Source organism: Pinus tabuliformis, chromosome 2_2, assembly GCF_031772625.1.
Source record: "Pinus tabuliformis cultivar Carrire ecotype Pingquan chromosome 2_2, CPIR1, whole genome shotgun sequence".
Taxonomy (NCBI): domain Eukaryota; kingdom Viridiplantae; phylum Streptophyta; class Pinopsida; order Pinales; family Pinaceae; genus Pinus; species Pinus tabuliformis.
Genome location: NC_142300.1, coordinates 1,281,724,535 through 1,281,744,724, shown reverse-complemented (window position 1 = coordinate 1,281,744,724; position 20,190 = coordinate 1,281,724,535).

The window sequence follows — 20,190 nt, the reverse complement described above, 5'->3', positions numbered from 1 at the left end:
TCCCTTTTGAAAATAAGCTATCATCAAGGAGTTGTCCTGTTAAAGATCATAACATGAATGATATTAACTCGCTTCAAAAGAATCCATAATTCTTGTCTTCATAAAAATAGTGTACTTCATGCCATAAAAGGGAATCAGTAAAATGTGGTTGAGATGGATTAGGAATAATCCCACAAGAAGAAAGAAGGGTTGCTCTCGAAAATATTCCCAAAATGTTGTTTTTTTTAAGGAACAACAAAAACACTCAAAAAGAAAGTGGTGTTCTGTGTAGGGAACAGCAAAGAAAATGCATGTGAAAAAGTGTTGTTCCTTAAGAGGAACAAAAAAAAATGCGAAAATGTTGTTCCTTTGAAAAGGAACAACAAAAATGTGAAAGTGTTGTTCCTTCGGAAAAGAACAGCAAAAATGTGAAAGTGCAGAAGTGTTGTTCCATTCGGAAAGGAACAGCAAAAAGTAAAAGTGCAGAAGTGTTGTTCCATTCGGAAAGGAACAGCAAAAAGTGAAAGTGCAGAAGTGTTGTTCCATTCGGAAAGGAACAGCAAAACGTGAAAGTGTAGAAGTGTTGTTCCATTCGGAAAGGAACAGAAAAACGTGAAAGTGCAGAAGTGTTGTTCCATTCGGAAAGGAACAGCAAAAAGTGAAAAAGGAACAGCAAAATGAGTCGTGGAAAAGGAACGACAAAATGAACCGTGAAAAAGGAACAGCAAAATGAATTGTTGACCAAAAAGGTGTTGTTCCTTTGGAAAAGGAATAGTAAAACTAAATTGTTGTCCCTTTGAAAAAGGAACAGCAGAAACGACAAAAGTGCACACAAACGTTGTCCCTTCAGAAAAAGAACAGCAAAATGCACAGCATGAAATGCAAGAACGCAAAGAATGAATTAGCTATTCACTGTATTGATGCTGAGGATGGGTCACAGTTTGAATGAAGCAACACCTGAAACACAAAATATAAGAAATATTAGAAAAGAAATAACGTTTTATTTAAAAACAATATGTAAATAACTAAATTAAGTTACAACAACTATGATGTTATGTCAAAAAAAATGATCTTTTTGAAAAATGTTTTGCCAGCAGTGACATGACATGAATGTTCAAATGGAAATCAATTCTTCATTTCTTCTATTATGAATCTTTTGGGTAATGAGTTGGATGAAATTCCTTTGTTTCATAAAATTTCTTTCAAAAATCACTCGTCCATAAATTGACCTTCTTTATTTTCCCAGGACCTACAAAAAACGAGTGTCTACCTGCAATAAAACATTAAATCATGGAGAAAGAGAGGTGATCGGGCTCCCCTAATCCAAGAATTATGCAAAAAACAACAAGTATTTACCTTGTATAACAAATCCATTGAGAAAATAACAAACTAAAATTTATCTATCACTTGCGGGAGAGTAGTGACCAATCATGCTAACCTGCAGTGTTTTAATCACAACTTCTTTGTTTTTCGCCGAAATTGAATGATTCCAAAGAAAAATGAGAGCTGATTCAAAGGGTTATCTCCAATAGCAATAGGTTTTAAAAATTCAATTCTATGATATGTCAAATTTGTTTAGAACAACCTGCATAATAGAGTCATTTTTGATTACCCAATCTAGACCAACGATTGATATTTCAAGCATAGATTCTTCGTTTGATGTCGGATTCAAATGATTCAAATTGGAAATGAAATTAGATTCATTTATTTATCTCCAATAGAAACAGGTTTTGAAGAAAAGAAGAATTGATAAGACAAATACTATAAGGAACAGCCAGAAAGACATAGTTTTAAGGGTGCTGATTTACGATAGACAGTCAGTAGTTTGATCATAACTTCCCCATACGATATCAAAAATGAGTGATTCCAATTTAATTGTAAACTAGATTCATAGGAGAATCTACCATAGTAACATGTTTTAAAAATTCAAACATTTATGCTTCCAAAAATTGATTGTCTCAACTTTGTTCCTGAGCTGCCCACTAGACACCCTATCAATGTTTTGTTTCTAACTTTTTCGTTTCAAATCCAAATTGAGTGGTTCAAATTGGGTTAGAAAGTAGACATCAAGGGCCACCTAGGGTAGAAACAGGTTTTAAAAATATTCACTTTTGGTCCCTCAAAACATGATTGTCCCAACTGTTTTTCCAGAAATCTCATCAAGCCCGAAAGCCAAAAAAAATGATATTCAACCATTTTTTGATATTGATGATAAAAATGAATATAAGTGTTTGTAGAACTATTATTTCCATTATAAGTCATCTACATACACAAATGAATTAAAAAAAATTATCATCGATGTTGATTTCCATAGCATGTTGCAACAAAAATCAACTAGCTTTACAAAAATAAAAATAAAAAAGATGTGTTTGTTTTATTTGTTTATTTATTTTATTTTCTCCACTATCCTACTCTTCTTTGAGAATTGAATATGTTTATGTATAAGAGTATTTCCAGTGGAACCATTTTAGAATTAAGTCTTACGTATGCACATACCCAAATTTGAAAAATGCATGTTGATAAAAATTAGGGTATGAGAAGCCAACTTCCCTTGAAAAGATGGTATCAAAAATTGTTGAAGTATGGAGTGATGATTCAAACACGTGATGGAGTGAAACCAATCTTCAATATATCCGTTACTTTCTTGATTTCCCATCATACCATGAAGTTCTTAAGCTTTTAAAATGGTTTGTTGGTGCAACCTAGAAGAAACCTCATTTTCTTCCATAGCTTCTATAATTTTTTAATTTGAAACATTCTGAATCTCATTGTAAGTTTTCTCTAATGGCACATGTGAGATAGAATGGGTGGGAAGGTTGGGTAAATTTGGCAGTCCAACACTGTAAGCATGTTGTACTGGTTTATTGTGGTGAGGGTGTGGAATTAGTTGAGCAGGAAATTCAAAAGTAGAAATTTTGGGCAGTTTCTTACCATAACAGAAGATGTTCTTCATGTGTTCTTTCGAAGCTCCTTCTTCCAATGTTCCTGTCAATTAGTTAGTGAAATGGGTGGTGCTTACATCACCACTTGAGTGAAATCATGTGATTCATTTTTCAAAATTTCTATTTTTCCTAGTCATTCACACAAAAATTCAAACATCTATTTCTACCCAACAAAAATTAACAAATCTGTCGGAAAACGGGCGGGGGAGCAGGGCTGTTACATGCTCCGTACGCAGGTTCTTACCTTCCGTTTTTAATACCCAATTCTCTCCTAGCAGGCACTCATCAGATTCACACTACTCTTTAGAAATGGCTACACTCTCCCCGGCAACGGCGCCAAAATGTGGAGTGATAAAAAGGTGTTTTTTAACTCCTAATTACCTTCACATTAATTATCAACCCAGGGACGACTTTTTATTTCAAGAGTGTACTCAGTCTGAGGCGGCTATTTACTCAAGAGTAATGTTTTGTAGTATAGTGCTTAAAATGCAAAAGTAAATGAAAGCTGGAAACAAAATATAATTGGAACAGCAAGAAACTGAAATGTTTTAAACTAAATCATTCACTCAAACAACCATCAATCGAGGATACAGTAGCAATAACTCATTCCTCTGGATATTGATGCAATTGAAATCAAACCGGAACAAGACAATCAATCTGGGAATGAGGAAGCAATAACCAATGTTCTCTACAGTTGACAGTCATGCTTTAAAGCAATCAAAAGGAAATCGAAATTGAACTAAAGCTGCCATTGAAAGTAAACTAGGAAAACTCTTTAAAAGCAAACTATTGCAATTAATCAACAGAAATGAACAACAAAGTAGATGGGTAGCAAACTGTAATTAAAGGAATTTGAACAGCAAACTCTAATTAATGGAAATCAACAACAAAATACCTTGAAGCCTAAATCATTCATTCGGAAAAATAAGCAATGTATCAATCAAGGGTTCGACAGCAATAGCCCATCCCGTTGGAAACTAATGGAAAGGAAATTAGAGCATGGACCACGGGTCTGGGAGCTAGGCAGTAAATGCCAAGGCTCACTACAGCCACAGATCGTCTCCCACACCAAAATAAAGATAATGCGAATAACAGGAAATGGAACAGCCAATTAAATATGAATGTACAACAATCCAAATCAAGCATGCAACACACTTATCATTAAAAGGGACAGTAATCCGAGCTTCGATACAATATGCATGAATCATAACTATAAAGTAACAGCGAGTGTAACAGAACAGCAATCCCGAATAAACAACAGTCACAATTTAAGAATACATCATACAGTTGTACCGATTTAGGAACATACAGCGCGGTTAATCTGTAATCGAATGACAATCTGTAAGGAACAACAATGTTATATCAATTATCAACAGGAACAGCAATGCGATACAAAGTTAAAATGATAACATAGCATTCCTGTTGCAGATAACGATAGTATCCAATCAAGTATATCTAATAGCGCTGATATGTAAAACAGTAAAGTGCGTCAGATTACTGAACAGAGTAAAAGAAAGAGATCAAACCACACATGAAGCATAAAGATATAATACAGCAGCAGCATACTCCACCAGAGGCTGGGCCCTTAGCCGCCAGCGGATGCTGCTGGGTTACTTCAGGATCAAAGATGGAATGGCAACTAGATTTATATTAAAATATCAAAGCAGAGTTACAGTGGATTACAACAAGAATTCTCTCAATCTCTCATCCATTATCCATTCTCTCTGCCATCTGTTATCACTCAGGTTGTTCCCTTTGACTCCTAAGGGAATACGGCCGAGGTAACCACAGACCAATCTTTGGATCACAGGTCCTAGCCTACCTGCAATCAGAGAGGGCTCTCTCTTCAAGATTTAGCTTTGTTTTGGTAATGTTTAGGCTAGTTATGATGCACTGAATTTTGTTTAAAGTTTTGGTTGAATGATGTCTTCCAACAGCTAAAATGTAATCTTCAGGAGTTTCAGTCCATTGGGCAATGGAGTCTATGATTATGTGTTGTTTGAGGTATTGAGTGAGAGTGATGAAACTGCAGGGCCATATGGGTACTCATGAAACAATCTTCAAATTGTGGAATATGGACTATTTCCAGCCAGTGAGAAGGCAACTAAGAATCTTTCACTAAGCTGGTGATATGGAGAAAGGAAATATCACTCAGGAGCAGATCAGAATTCCTGAATAGTATTTACTATGAAAGATTCAGTGTAAATGCGAGCAATTAAGAATTTCACATTCATAACTAATTCTGAAGAAGACATTCATAACAGCAGAGATTGAGTCAAGGGTGTTCAATGAACAAATCCTGGACTATTCTTTTTCTCTAATGCTAAACCTATGAAACATACAGCATAAGTGGATTATGAAAGAACGAAATACATAATAACATGGTTCAGAAAACTTATTGTGACATGAAATAGCGCAGGAATCCTGTAGCAGCAAGCAAGCCCATCACAACACTTCAAACAACTCAGAACTTCAGAAATTCCATTAGCTTCTTGTATTAAAAGTCTGAAATTACAGCATAGCTTCTTCAGAAGAAAAATCAACAACCCCAATAAGTTTATGCATGGGGATATATATACAATCGTTTTACAAAATATCTTAACGATGAGTCATTTGCTCAATAACTGTCTTTACCAACTTTCAAAAATAGCAGATACAACAGTGATTGCTACTTTAAATGGATAATGGATGATTGTTCAGTTTTGTCAGAAATTCTTTGACTTTTGGGGGCAACTGGGCCTGTTGGGTGCTTCGTATTGATTCTGAGTAATATTCCCTTTACTGCTTTGTCATGGTGCGGCTAGCTCATCCCCGTCATCTGCATCTGTCAGTCCTGCCTTGGTGGCTAAATTTAATTGCTGAGTTGGCCTTTTTCACTCTTTTCCCAGTCAGAGCAAATATATTAATTTTCTGAAAAAATGCTGACTTGTGACCGATATACAAAAATTTGGTGAAAAACCTGTTTCTTCACAACAGCGTTTGTATCATGCCCATCCACCATTCCTGTGTAGCAATTGGTGCCTTAGGATTATGCCAAAAGTCTCATCTGCCTCAGTATATTTGTAATAGTTTGGAGGCACTTCAAAAAGATGTCTGATCTCATTCATAATAAAAAATAAATTCTCTATTTTGTCATAGAGACTCTGCCCAGATGGACGCCCTGTTTCCTCTGGGACACTTGCTGATGCAGTGATCTGGTTTGTGGCATATGTATTGACTCTTTTGGCATAGTTTTCATGAGATAGTAACCTTCCTGCACTGGTTACCAAGCTGGGAAGACCTCTGTCATGTAATGCTGTAATTTTCTCAATGAATTTGTTCACCTCTGTCTGCATTTCTTGACACCTTCTGTCCAATGTCTATACATGATTTCTCAAAGTAAGCACTCTCTTTACTAGTAAAATGGTATCAATTCTGTTAGTGATACCCATTGCTGCCAGCTGGGGGCCAGTGCGATTGTTAAGGACATTGATCATCCTATTGGCTATTTCAGGCATATTGCCTAGAGATGCTCTTGCTCTTTGACTTTCTTTTTGGGCCCTGCCTATGAGATCCATATGTTCGTGGATGGTTTCAATATATTGCCACTGGTCTGTAATAGATTGACCAATATTGGCCCACAGGATTTTCTTGATTTCAACTACAACTTTATCAAGAGAGAGCTCTTTTTCCAGTTCCTTTATTCTCTTCTCAAGAGCCCTTACCTCTCTTGTTTTTTCAGCTACGCTCTGCTTTGATTTATCATACTTTTCTTCAATGGTAGCCAATTTATCCTTGGTCTCTTGCAGTTCAGCCATCTGTGCTTCTAAAGCCTCAAGCTCCTTCATCACGTTCTGCATGCTTAGGCTGGGTCCATGTTCTAGTGTTGTTGCTGGCACTGATACTCCTGTAGCTGGTGCTGAGGTTGAAGGGCCTGCCTCTGATATTTGTTCGGTGGGAGGACCTGCTGCAGATGTCTGTGCTGGCTGCATTGGTAATTCAGCTTGTCTTGGTTTCAATGCTACCTCCAATGCACTCTCTGTTTCCATCAATCTTTTGTATAAACTTAGGAGTAAAGCCACCACATCCTGATCCTTTTTTTGTTCTGCTACCTCCCCAGTCTGAGGGTGAAGGGTAGCTGGCAGCTTGATATGCTTTCTCATAGCTGCTATGTCTTCATCTCTTTTCTTTAACAGCGCCTGCACACCCCTGGGGTCCTTTGGATCATGACCCAACTCTATAATGATCTCTTCCAAGGACTTGATTCTGTTGTCCTTGGCTTGAGATGATGCCTTCTCCAATTCCAGTTGAGCAGCAGTGTTGTGTAAAGAATTTTGTAATTGGTGTGCCAGTAGGGTCTTATCAGCTAATGTGGAATATATCATTTCCCCGGTTTGCCTGTGTAGCTCAATCTGATCCAAGGGGTGGATGTCTTTGGCAAAAATTTCTAGATTAGTTCTGATATAATCGGCAGCTGTTTGAGGTTGCTGCATAGTAGGCCTGAAATGACTAAGAGTCATTTTTTGTTCTTGAATGTCATAAGCAGACATTAATCTTTGCTGATTAGTTGGTGCCATTTTCAAGAGTTGGTTGTAGATTTGGTGTTTGAGGGGCTCATTCCTTTTCTTGATATCTATGAACTGCTGCTTGATGCTAGAGTCCGCCTTAGATCGCTGCCTTGAAGAGCTCACCTCTGCCCCAGGTGGCATGTCCTGTCCTTGCTGTAAGGAGCTGGCCGATGTTTCAATGCTAGGAGGGGGCACAGTATCAGTTGGTCTCTCTGGTAATTCCTCCTCTGAAAAGGGATTTAGCCTCTGTCTTTTTTCACCTTGCTGGTCCGTTGAAGTAGTAAGAGGAGTGTCCTCTTGCCTATCCCTTTTCCTTGTTCTTTCCTCATTAGTAGGTGTTTGTAACACCGAGGATTCAACTGTTACCTCCTGTCTCGAAGGGATTTGCTCTTGTGTTTGCTTTTCTATGGAGGCAAGTTCCTTGGTTGTATCTTCCTGCTGCTCTACTTGCTGTTCCACATTTGGAGGTGACTCTTCTTGCTGCACTATTTTGCCTTTAGCCATTTCTGCTGCTTGATCAGTTGTTTTGGCAGGCTGCTGGGGAACGGTGGATGAAGAGGCAGCTTCTCCAAGATGCTGAGGGCTTGATGACCAAACCTGTACAAAATATTCCAAGTCAACTGCCTTTTCTAAAGTTTTAATGGCTCTTTCTGCTAATTCTTCTTCAGAATAATCTTCCACTAAGGTGCCTTCCCTCCACTCTAGTTGATTAGCATGTTTTTCAATTTCTGGAATTCTAAAATGATCATAGGTGGCAAGCCTATACTTGATTCTTCTGAGGCTTATGAAATGGTTAGGGTCATAGGGTGCCCAATAGAAGTTGGTCTTGAGGAGGAGGTCTTTTAGCATTTTGTCTGCCTCTTCCCAAGCTTCTTCCCTCTTATTAAACATAAATGGACCCAATTGATGCTTAATTTTCAACTGTGCCTTCTTGTTTCTGCTATGGAAGTGAATCATATCTACATTGCCGAACTGCCTGAAGTATTCTAGTGCAAAGAGTCTCATGGGGACATACTTTGGTAGCCTGTATGGTGCTAACTCACAGCCATATATTCTGATCACTGTGTGGTCTTGGTAAAAGTACCAATCTCCAATGCTATAGTTCTTAGAGAGCTGGAGGATTTTCTGCATATCATCAGTGAGTCTAGGAGGAGGGGAACTCTGCAGCAGTGACAAGGCTGGATGAATGAAGAGGTCAATAAACTCACAGTAATTGTATGGTGAGTAATGAATATGATGGCAGACTGATGTCCAAAACATTACAGATCTTCTGTTTCCCTTTGCATCTAGTTTCTTGAGAAAAAGAGGAAAGCCATCAGGCTGATTGTACAATAGCAGATGATATATATAGGAAGTGTATTTGAATACCCTCTCTCTCTCCAATTTCATGAACTGTTCATGAATTTTGTTGGCTATAAATGTAGCATAGTCATACTGGACAGCAGGGGGCTGTCCTGGGGCAAAAATGGACAACATTACCAATGTGGTCTCATCCACAAACTCACTGGTTTTGAACCCTAGGATGAAGGATATCATGTCTACTAGCAGTCTCCCTATGTCATTGAACCAGACATGCAGATAAGGGGGAGGCTGTCGGGGCTGGAAATCTGGAAGCATAAACAATTGGCCAATTCTTGTAATTTGTGAGTTGGAGAGCTTGGCACCCTGCTCTAGTAAACGTTGCATAGTAAGAGGAACCAATGGCTTTGTAGGTTGAAACTGTAGCATTTGGTTTATGGCTTTAGGAGTAATATGGAATAAGACAGAGCCTGAAGGGCTCAGAACAGACCTTTGACTGGGGTCATAGTTTGTGCAGCACTGGTGAATCAAGTCAGGGAATTCATTGACTTGAGGTAGAAAGTAGATTGGCAAATGGGATTTCCAGATTCCCAAGAGGTCTGTACCATCTCTGTACTTCTTCCTTAACTCACAAACTGTTTCTATGTGGTATTTGTTACACAGCTCTACACTATCTCTCATCTGATAATCTCTGTCTGCAAGGGCTAGCCATTCCAAGTCCTTATGTGGGGCATTCAATGGTGCAATGTTTAATGCCACCGGGGTCTCCATTGTCAATTGATACTTGGAATAGTATTTGAACTTGATTTTCTGGGAAGAAGCAATATAGAGCGGTGAATTTCAATGAGCAGGGCAATTTGCAGAGTGAACAAGGCAAATTGGGGTAAAACTGAGATGAAATGCTCCTGGGAGAGATTTAAAGGGCAAATGTTGGGACTGAGAATTTCTCTTTCGGTGAATTTGTCTGGCAATGGTTTAGATTTGCAAATGCGCAATAAGCTGTTAATTTGTGATAATTTGGCACAATGGGGGACCTCTGTAGGTGAATTTGGGCCTATAGTGGGAAATGAAGCTCCAATTATTGAGGATTCCAAGCAATTCCTGTGTTTTCCCTCTTTTCTTGTTTGCTTTAGTGAATTATGTAAAGACCAAGGCGTGCAGAGGAAAACTGATAAATACCTGGGCAGAGTATGAAGATGGTGTTGATAGACAGATGAATTCACGACGCCAGCAGCGAGGGAGCAAACTTCAGAGTTGGCGGACAAGCAACGTAAAAACTCATGCAGGAGTACAGTGAGTATTTCTGCGAAAAAGGGGAAAAACGACTTTTGCGCCTTTATATAAAAAAATTTGGTATTTGGCGCCTTTTAGTGGATGATGTCATCATGACGTCATAGGTGGGGTCGGGTACGGAATGATGATGTGGCGGCCAGTGAGCGGCTCTACGTGGACAGATGACAGGGCAGACAGCTTGGAGCAATGGCGGATCGGGCGCTAATATGATGCTGAAGCGGCAGTGACGTGGGGGTGACGTGGGAGTGATGTATGGCAGAAATAGGAGGGCGGTAAGTGGTAATATCGAACCACTCATGGTACGGGTATGGTTTTGGCAGGAGGCTGCCCGACGAAATCAAGGAGCAACACACGTCCGAGCCCTGACGTCACCCTTCTGACAATTTCGGGCGCTAACGTTCAGGCATCGGGGGTGGTCCGATATTGCAGCGAGCCATCGGATCGGAGGGCTTGGATCCGACGGGCGACGGGGCGCAGAGGTGATGGGTCGATACAGCGGAGCGCAGAGAATAAAAAAAGATATTTCTAGAAAGGCACGCCAGGGTAAAACTTTGGCTATTGGCGGATTTTGGGTTTTGTAATGTTTTTAGGACAAATGGATTTTGTTGGTATTTATTTGTAAAACACGCTTTTAGGGCTGTTAAATCAATCAGATACTGATTTAATCCCAAAATAGGTCTTTAGCGCTCGTTTGTCTTTTGTGCTTAATTCCTTTGCTCCAGCCCTTTTAGAACTTTAAGGCTATATTGCCTAGGGGGGGGAATATACATTTTTTGGGGTTTTCAATACAAAAGTGATATATTAATAGGGAAAAGGGGAACATAGGGAGTTAAATAATAAGGTTAGTAGTTAATATGGATGGGAGATATGAGAGATTGGAAGTGAGGAATAGAAAACTAAGTTTAGTGAGTAAACCTAGATTTTTAGAAGTAGATGGGGAATGATTTTACACAAGAAATGTGGCTTCTTTTTGGAGAAGAAGGTGAAAACCTGTCATGAATTTTTCCAAGGAGAAATACAAGGAGGACTTTTTGGGAGTGTCCTAAAGTCCTCCAGGGGATGTTAGAAAGAGAGTTTTTGGGGGAAAACAGGGGGAGTTAGACATGCTTCTATACTTTGCCTTCAAAATGCTGCAGAGATACCTCTACAATTGCTAAGATGTGCCTTCTTGATCAAGGCCAGAACTGAATAGGATCAGGATTCTGCAACTTCTGGCTACCTACCCAACCTAGTACCTAGCATTTTTTGTTACTTCAGGGAGGGTGCACTTAGACTTGCAAACCCTCATATGCTCTTTTCTTTTTGCCGCCCTCCTATCTAAATCTACCCTTATATCTTCCAAGGGCCCAGATTAAGCTAGTGGGCTCCTTCCTTTCTCTATCCAGCTAGTGAACTGTCAAACTTGAACTGTTCGAACAGGTACTCATTACCTACTCTAAAACAAGCAATTTAAAACATGGCATGGCCCAGCTTGAACTGTTGAGCCATCCATCAAGATAGCAGTGGCATTTTGATTGGCCAGTTTCCTGGTCTTTCTCTGGGGTTCATTTCAATTATTTTTTCTTTTGACCATTTCATTTTCTTTCCTTTTGATTATTCTTTTAAGGCATACCCTCTTTACATTTTTTAACTTTTTGCTTTGTCCAAAAAAATGGAACCTTTGTATCGCCAAAGATGAACATTTTTAGCACTTCCACTGTCAATCATGAAATATGAAACCCTATTGGTATAGGAGGCTAACAGTGGCTCCACTTGGGGATGAATTTTCCAGATGAAAAGGATTGCCTTCTTTTTTCACCCTTTTGTAGTTTAACCTTTCCTTTTGTTGAAGACTGTACATCTGAATCCATGAAACTTGCATGCAATACTCATTAAGTTGATCTGCTGTGAAATTACAGCACTGTTCTTACCCTGTTTGTTTGAGTGCTTTCCATCTCCTAGATAGTTTGCAAGTGTTTCTTCTTGCTTTCCAATGATAGGATCAAAACATATTCCAAAAACGATACAGTACCCTGATCTTTCTCAATATGTGCTTCATTTGGTGCTTTATTTATCTGCTGTAAATGAAAATACTGGAAATACAAATATTTATGTACAATATATGACTGTGCAGTGCTGGATCAGAGGGGGTCAAAATAATGCTTAAGCATCCTCCCATTGACTGGGCCTTCCTCAGTGTTCAAGCCATCCAAGCTCTTTAGAAAATAGGTGTTATTACCTTGTACAGCATAAATTACATAAGGTCCCTTCCATAAGAAGTCAAATTTACCATGTTTTCCTTTGTCTTCCCTCCTGGAATCCCATCTCAGCACTTTGTTTCCTATAAAGAAGTCTTCAGCCTTGGTTCTTTTGTCAAATATTCTTTTGAGCTTTTCTTGCAGTACTTGGGTTCTTTCATAAACTTCCTCTCTTGTTTGTTGTAGGTGAATTGTCTGATTGATCCTCCTTTGAATGTCATTTGGCTCAGCTTGTATTTCCTGCAGCAACTTGATTACCGGAACACCTAAAGATGAAGGGAACCTTGCTTCCATTCCATAAACTAGTTCATACGGACTTGAACCAATGGATCTCTTGGTGGTCAATCTATCTGCCCACAGTGCATTCACTAACTTCTTATGCCAATTCTTTTTGTTTTCTTCCAAGACTTTCTTGATGATGTTGATGAGGCTTTTATTAGAAGACTCAGCTAGGCCATTACCTTGAGGATAGTAAGCCGTGGAATGACCTAGGGTCATATGATACTTGTGACAGAAATTGATCATTTTTTTGGACTTGAAAGCGGCAACATTGTCTGTGATAATTTTATCTGGACAGCCAAACCTGGACATGATGTTGGTTTCTAGAAATTGTATGATAATGGAGTCATTGGCCTGCCTACAAGGGACAACCTCTATCCATTTGGTGAAATAGTCTGTAGCAGTCAGAATCCACCTATGCTGGCCAGAGGATGGGGGATGAATTTCACCAATAAAGTCTAAACCCCATTGTTGGAATGGTCTCTCAGTGGAAACAGGTTTGAGTGGTAAAGGCAGCAGCTTTCTCTTGCCTTCAAAAATTTGACATTTGTGACAAGACATTACAAATTTCTTTACATCAGTAAACAAGGAAGGCCAATAAAATCCAGCCCTTAGGATTTTATCAGCTGTGGATTTCTAGTATAAGTGTCCTCCACAGTCACCTGCATGAAATTCTTTGAGGACATTGTCAATTTCATCCAATGTTAAACAATTAAGTAAGATTCCTTCATGATTTCTCCAAAACAAAACACTGTCAATAATACAAAATTTTGATGCTTTCATTTTCAAGAACCTTTTCTTAGTTCTGGACAATCCTGGAGGAGCTTGCAGGTTTAACAATACAAAAAATATATCAGTATACCAGGGGGATTGCATAAAGGCTTGGTTGATCTGTGGAGTCGCCATCTCCTGTTCATTGTCCAGTTCATTAATGTCAAGGGCTTGGAAATTGGTTTCAGCCATCAACTTAGCTAGACCTTGTCCTTTTCTCAGTTTGGTAGGCTTGATTTCCATGTCATATTCTAAGATTTTGGCAATCCATTTGCCCCTCCTACCTTCAATTCCTTCTTGGGTCAAAATGTCCTTCACTACTGCATTTGGGACATAGGAAATGATGTGGGAGTACAAGATATAGATTCTAAAGTCTTTGATTGCCTTTACCAATGCATAGGCTTGTTTTTCCATAATCTGATATTCCAAGGGGGCATACCTAAGGGCTCTGCTAAAGAATGCAATGGGTTTTTCACAGCCTTGGTCATCTTTTTGTAACAGAACAGCAACAATTTTATGCTCAGATGCAAAAGAAAAAATGATGAAATCTTTATCAAATCTAGGGCTTGTTAGGACTGGTGTGTTTGTCAATGCTCTTTTAATATCCTCAAAGGCTTGTCTAGCTTCCATGGTCCATTTGACCTTGGAGTCCTTTTTCAGCATGTTGTTTAACAGTCTTGTGAGCTCAGCCAAATTAGGAATGAACCTTCTCAAGAAGTTGATTTTTCCTAGAAAGCTTTGTAGTTCCTTAATGTTTCTTGGATGTGGTACTTGTAGGATAGCTTGAATTCTGTCTGGATCGATCCTAATACCATCTTTTGAGATTATATGTCCTAGGAGTTTTCCTTCCTCTAGACCAAACAGTGATTTCTTTGGGTTTAAAGATATGCCATATTTTCTGCAGATTGTGAAAACTTGCCTCAAGTGTTATAAGTGTTCTTGGTCTGATTTTGAGAAGGCAGTAAGATCATCCAGGTAGACCACTAGAAAATCATGGATTTCCTTGGCGAAGGCTATATCCATTGCTCTTTGGAAAGTGGTCCCTGCATTCTTAAGCCCAAAAGGCATTTTGACATATTTGAAAGTTCCCCAAGGTGTTGTGAAGGCTGTTTTGTCTTGATCATCCGAGTGTACTAGAATTTGATTGAATCCTGAAAAACCATCTAATAATGAGATCCTAGAGGCTCCCACTACCCTTTGCAGGATATGATCCATTTTTGGTAAGGGGTAATGGTCTTTGAGAGAGACTTTGTTCAAATTTCTTAGGTCAACACACAGTCTGATTTCTCCTGTCTTTTTCCTAGTAGGCACTAGGTTTGAAATCCATTCTGAGAACCTGATTGGAGCAATGATTCCTGCTTGATACATACGTTTCACCTCCTTTTCAATGAGGGGAAGGAGCACCGGGTTCACTCTTCTAAGTTTTTGTTTAAAAGGCTTTTGGTTTTCTTTTAAAGGTATAGTGTGCTGGATGACTGAGGTATCATAAGATTTGAGGTCCTCATAGCTCTAGGCAAAGACATCTTGGAACTCTTTAAACAACTCAATGTATTTCAATTTCTGCTCAGGTGGTAATGCTTTAGATAACTTTATCATTTTGGGATTTTCTGTAGTTCCAATGTTACAATCTTCAATTTCAGCATTCAGTGGTTGCATTTTTGGTTTTCTTGAGATATCATTTGAATCAAACAAGTCCTCCAAAGGGGTTAAACCTGTGGGCAGAAAATTATCTTTTAGCTCAATTACCTCTGCTTCTATTTCAGCCAGTTCATCTTCGTATATTTGCCTCAACTTTTGTATGGTTTCACTGTTAAAGGTGGTAGGATGCAAAACTAGGTTAGCTGCTTCGGCTGATATATTCTGTGTAATAGTGTGTGTCTGTTGTTGATCATCTCCAGTGATTGAGTCAATGTTAATGCCAGAGAATTCCTCTTTTAGAGTCAGGAAATTGTTTATCTGAGTGTCACTCTCAAAGACTTGCCAGTTTTTGATGTTGTCTGGAACTGCAGGTCTATGTTTGATTTCAGCAGTAAAAGTATGATTGGGTTTGAAGGGCAGCTTACAAGTGCTGGCAAAGGTTGCCAAGCTGTGAGCATGTAGATTGAGTTCTTTGGAAATCTTAGTCAATTGTGATTGTGAAAAGGTATCAAGTACCTATATAGCTGCCCCCTTATATGCTCTCAACCTTAGATCATTCGTGGTAAAGTTTCCTTTCATTTGTTGTATGACCAGATCTGAGTCTCCTAAGATTGAGACTTTGGTTGCACCCAAATTTTTTATGAGTTTCAGACCTAACAAAAGGGCCTCATACTCAGCCATATTGTTTGTGCACCGAAAGTTTAGTCTGTATGCATGACCCTCATCTTGGTCATTGTGCATATTATGGATCCAGACCCTTACCCCAGCTCCTAACTTGTTTACAGAACCATCAAATTCTAAATACCATAAGTTTTCATGATCAAGGTTTGAATTGAGGTCTTTAGAGAATTGTATCATGGGCAGATTTTTTTCTTGCAAGTTGCTTGATACGTCATACTCCTTCTTTATATCAGTTATGCCTAAGGTGTTTTGGTGTTGGGGGGCAAATTGTTCATTTAATTCCTCTGTCTCTGCTGCCATTACTTGTTCAGAATAAACTTTGTTGCAGATGTCAGCATTATAGAGAATAAATGAATCCATGTCGGAGTGTATTGAGTAGATTGGGAAGTTTTGGGGCTTTTCTTGACTGCTTACCACATATTTCATCAATGTCTCGCGATATAATCTCTTTGGCTGCCCAAAGACTGAAATGGTAGCATAGGACATGTCTAATTGCAAAGAGCCTTGGAGTTTGGCCCCCCAGGATCTGGACAAGAGCATACCATACTTAGGAGGTATGTCAGCTACCACTACATCCATCAAGATTGTTTTGGTTGGGTATTGGACCAGGGAGACACATAAATCTTTAATCAATCCTAAGCACCTGACTTGGCTTGAATCAAATGAGAATAAATCTTTATAAGGTCTAGTGATATCTAAGTCGAGTTTTTCCATTACAGATTTGGGCATTAAGTTGTGTGAGGCCCCGGAATCAAACATTGCATTATGTAGAACCTTATCATGAATGTTTAGACTGACATAGAAGGGTGGAACCCCTCCATTTTTTGTTTTTCCATTAACCTCAGGGCCAAACAATAACTTTGGTTGATCATCTAGGACATTCACAGCATCTTTATTGTCAGATACTTGGAGTGACTTGTTAATCTGCTGTCTATATACTTGATGTTTGGCCAATTCAGAAAGGGGGACTGATATTTTCAGCTTACTTATTTCTGTTTCCAGGTTAAAAGGCTTTTCTATTTGAATCTTGGCATTAAGTGCAGCAGGTTTTTCTTTTTCAGTTGGGTTATCAGTGGTCTTTTGTTCATAGTTGGTATGATTTTGAATGAAACTGGTAGTATGTTTGTTTGCCGGGGTGGTATCTGCCCTTGCCTTTGCGGGATGGAGTGGGGCTGGCTGTTTTTCAGGGGTCTGTTGTTCTGAGATATCCTCCACAGTGACTTCTGTGGTATGTGAGTTTGAATTGCTGGCTGATTGTGGAAGATCAGTCTTGTCATTGGTATTTTTTGGCTGCTTATTGTCCCTTGGTTTAAGAGGTTCAGGTACATCTATCGTTCTAGTCCTTAGTTTATACTGTTTGTGTACCTCATACACAGTTGCATCATAACCTTCTCTGAAATCGAATGATTCTCCTGACTTAGTGTGGCATTGATTGTTATTATAAATGTCTTGATCTTCTTGTGTTAAAAAGACTTGATGTTCACTGTCCAAACCCATTAGATTGATGTGAGGTTCCTCAGTTGGTTCATTAGATGTTGAAGCCTCAGCATAATTTTCTTGGAAAGGAGGTCTGATATGCTGGTCTGGATCAGTCCTTCCAACATTAGGATTTTGATTCTTTCTAAAGTTTGGGTTTCTAATATTGCTTGGTTGACCTTCCCATGATGATTTTCTTTCTATGGTTTCCACCCTGTCCCCAAGTCTATCCATACCTTTGATGATTGCATCTATCTTTTGCTCAAATGATGAGGGTTCTTCCTTAAAAATGGTTCTTCTTTCAGTTCTTGCCCAGTTTCTTTTAGCAATCAGATTTGCCTCTACACTTACAGCTATGTTTTGCATGTCTGCCAGGGTTGCAGGGGCTTTTTCTCTTAATTGATATGCCATATCAGCATCAAACCCATCCGGAAATTTGATTAAAGCTAGATCAGGTGGAGGTCTAAGATTTTGAGGAATGGCATTATAGACAGTGTTGAATCTGGTGCAATAGTCTAAAATAGTTTCTTGTGGGCCTCTCCTTATGGTGTCATATTCAGATAGAATGTGTAAAGGATCCTTTTTCTTTTCCCATCTGTTCAGGAAGGATTGATAAAGAGTGCCTGAGTCAGGTATATAATTTGCAGCAAGTGCTCTGAACCAAGTTCTTACTTCACCTGTTAAACTCTGTACAAAAATTTTCATTCTCACATCATCATCGTCTATCTCATAATTCTCAAAGTAATCTTGCATTTTCTTGGTATGCTGCAAGGCAGTGTATGTATTGGTTCCATCAAAATAAGTGATCTTACTTTGGTAGTCCCGAGGCATAGCCCCAAGATTACCAAGTAGCTGAAGAGGAGCATAATGATTAGCCATATTTGCAGGGATAAGTGGGGCAACAGGTAAAAGGGGAACAACTGGAACAATGGGGATTACAATAGCAGTTTGTGTATTGGGTGGGGGTGTGGATAGTATGTTTTTGGAAGTGGATGAGGAAGAGGGGGAAGAATGGGTTATATGAAGATGACCTGATGGTTTGGGAGGGGTTGGGATATAACTTTGCTGAACTGCCTCAGGGCTGGACTCAGCAGATTCTTCTGGTTCCTGAGAGTCTTGGGAATCAAATTAGGATTATCGAAAATAGGTGGAGGATTTGGGTCAGGATTTGACCTGGTATGCCTAGTTCTCTTTTTAGGAGCCAGCTTTTGAACTCGTTTTTGGTATTTTTGAGAATAGTTTTAGAATGGTCAAGGGATTGCTTAAATTTTGGAACCACTATCTAAAGCAGACAGCAGTTGAAACATTCGTTCGATCCCCAGTCAAGTCGCCAGTAATGTTATCACTCAGGTTGTTCGCTTTGACTCCTAAGGGAATACAGCCGAGGTAACCACAGACCAATCTTTGGATCACAGGTCCTAGCCTACCTGCAATCAGAGAGGGCTCTCTCTTCAGGATTTAGCTTTGTTTTAGTAATGTTTAGGCTAGTTATGATGCACTGAATTTTGTTTAAAGTTTTGGTTGAATGATGTCTTCCAACAGCTAAAATGTAATCTTCAGGAGTTTCAATCCATTGGGCAATGGAGTCTGTGATTATGTGTTGTTTGAGGTATTGAGTGAGAGTGATGAAACTGCAAGGCCATATGGGTACTCATGAAACAATCTTCAATTTGTGGAATATGGACTATTTCCAGCCAGTGAGAAGGAAACTAAGAATCTTTCACTAAGCTGGTTATATGGAGAAAGGAAATATCACTCAGGAGCAGATCAGAATTCCTGAATAGTATTTACTATGAAAGATTCAGTGTAAATGCGAGCAATTAAGAATTTCACATTCATAACTAATTCTGAAGAAGACATTCATAACAGCAGAGATTGAGTCAAGGGTGTTCAATGAACAAATCCTGGACTATTCTTTTTCTCTAATGCTAAACCTATGAAACATACAGCGTAAGTGGATTATGAAAGAACGAAATACATAATAACATGGTTCAGAAAACTTATTGTGACATGAAATAGCACAGGAATCCTGTAGCAGCAAGCAAGCCCATCACAACACTTCAAACAACTCAGAACTTCAGAAATTCCATTAGCTTCTTGTATTAAAAGTCTGAAATTACAGCATAGCTTCTTCAGAAGAAAAATCAACAACCCCAATAAGTTTATGCATGGGGATATATATACAATCGTTTTACATAATATCTTAACGATGAGTCATTTGATCAATAACTGTCTTTACCAACTTTCAAAAATAGCAGATACAACAGTTATTGCTACTTTAAATGGACAATGAATGACTGTTCAGTTCTGTCAGAAATTCTTTGACTTTTGGGGGCAACTGGGTCTGTTGGGTGCTTCGTATTGATTCTGAGTAATATGCCCTTTACTGCTTTGTCGTGGTGCGGCTAGCTCGGCCCCGTCATCTGCATCTGTCGGTCCTGCCTTGGTGGCCAAATTTAATTGCTGAGTTGGCCTTTTTCACTCTTTTCCCAGTCAAAGCAAATATATTAATTTTCTGAAAAATGCTGACTTGTGACCGATATACAAAAATTTGGTGAAAAACCTTTTTCTTCACAGCAACATTTGTATCATGCCCGTCCACCATTCCTGTGTAGGCAATTGGTGCCTTAGGATTATGCCAAAAGTCTCATCTGCCTCAGTATATTTGTAATAGTTTGGAGGCACTTCAAAAAGATGTCTGATCTCATTCATAATAAAAAATAAATTCTCTATTTTGTCATAGAGACTCTGCCCAGATGGAGGCCCTGTTTCCTCTGGGACACTTACTGATGCAGTGATCTGGTTTGTGGCATATGTATTGACTCTTTTGGCATAGTTTTCATGAGATAGTAACCTTCCTACACTGGTTACCAAGCTGGGAAGACCTCTGTCATGTAATGTTGTAATTTTCTCAATGAATTTGTTCACCTCTGTCTGCATTTCTTGACACCTTCTGTCCAATGTCTGTACATGATTTCTCAAAGTAAGCACTCTCTTTACTAGTAAAATGGTATCAGTTATGTTAGTGATACCCATTGCTGCCAGCTG